The 1641-nt window shown below is 48.0% G+C and overlaps 1 pseudogene; it reads right to left on the bottom strand.

The window, feature by feature from the left end:
- The window catches only part of LOC102246794, a 61997-nt pseudogene extending 60642 nt beyond the window's left edge, over positions 1–1355 (bottom strand).
- Positions 1356–1641: the final 286 nt, after the last annotated feature.

The following is a 1641-nucleotide window of genomic DNA, read 5'->3' as shown; positions in this document are numbered from 1 at the left end:
CCCTCCAGCCACATCCTCCGCACCGAGGCTTGTCACTCCCAGACCCTGATGATCCCACCAATGAATAAACAATTAGGCTTGAAGCGAGTTTCTGGACCAAGCTGAGCCTGCTCTGCCTATGGCCTCATCTGTGATGAATGAGCAGGGATCTTGGAAAACACTGTGCATCATATATCATCCAGGGAACAATTTCTTGGTGTCAACTTTTTAAAAAGTGATTTCTAAGAGGGCTTAAAAAAAAACCACCACAAGACATCACCACACTGCTTCCGTTTTATAGAATCCTTCAATATGCTCGGATGAAAGAAACAGTTCACTGTAATTAATCTAAGCCTGTGGACAGTCCCCTAAGGTCTGATGGGTATTGGGCCAAGCCTGATGGATGGATGAGAGGCAACATAGGGTATCAGCCCTGTTTGCAGCCAGCCTCAAGGATATTGAGATGAAGCTTGTGTCTCTTGTCAGCTCTCTGCACAAACAGGGCAGAAATAAAATCCAAACCAGGGGCTCTGCTGATAACCTGCATACACAGAAAGGGTATGATTGTCTCTGGACCTAGCAAAGCTACTAATGTGTCTCAGGTCCTCCACTGGGATTGAGGATGGATGCAGCTTGGAGCAGAGGCAGTGTGTGCACCTATGCCGATATTACTCTGTGCAGATGTGCACCTTTGCTTCCAGCCAGGCCCCTCCCCTCTCCCTTAACCACTAGATTCCAGGAGAAAAGCCAGGAACAGCCAGCCCATCAATCCAAATATCTATCTCCAAGAAATGATGTTGGACATTTTCCCTCAACGCCTGGATGTTACTAAGCACCTCCAATGGTCAGATTCTATCTTCTTCTTCCTCCGTTCCTGAGTGTATATTTTTTATTTTCCTACCCCACAATTCTTGGTGGGGAAAAGATACAATATTATACATTGATAATATGATGGCCCAGGTAGTCTGCCTTACTAAGCCATACTAAACTATACACATCAACATCTATTCTCACCATCTCAATGAGTACAGCATCAGGTCAAAGATAAACCAATTACTTTCTGAGTTGCCAAAGGTTCATTAGTGGAAAAAACGGTCCTAGTGATGGAAGAGAACATGCCGCCCACTGCCCACAGGTAACAGCTGCCTATTGTCAGACCGGGCCGGTAGGAGGCCGAGGGAACATCGAGTCTCAGTCCTGATTATGTCTCGGGGTCACGCTGGGTCTTTGTTCTCTCTCTGCCTCACCTTCCTCCTCTGTGGAATGAGAACACTGGCTGTCTCCCACGAGGGCCAGGGGGAGGCGTCCCTAATGAGGGACTTGGCAGCAGCTGATAGCTGTCCTGTGTGGAACAGCACGTCCTTGTTAGCCCGCATCCTCCGCCTCCCCTCAGAGATCTCAGTGGCTCACAGCGGGCAGCTCAGGGAATACAGACACCCACAGAGCTTCCTGAGGCCCCCTGCGTGGTCTGGGGGCCACTCACTGTATTCTCACTGCTCATAACAATGTAATTCCTGTGCTTCTGTTTCCTCCAATGATAAGTAATTGACTTAGGATACTTAATAAAAGCCAGACATCGTCACCTCTTCGCCGCTCACCAAACACAGCAGTGTTCATGCCGTTAATGCTGATGAGATTTTGTGCGTAGTTGGGTTTTTATTC

This window comes from Myotis brandtii, unplaced genomic scaffold (genome assembly GCF_000412655.1).
Source record: "Myotis brandtii unplaced genomic scaffold, ASM41265v1 scaffold115, whole genome shotgun sequence".
Taxonomy (NCBI): domain Eukaryota; kingdom Metazoa; phylum Chordata; class Mammalia; order Chiroptera; family Vespertilionidae; genus Myotis; species Myotis brandtii.
This window is presented reverse-complemented; position numbering and strand designations above follow the sequence as displayed.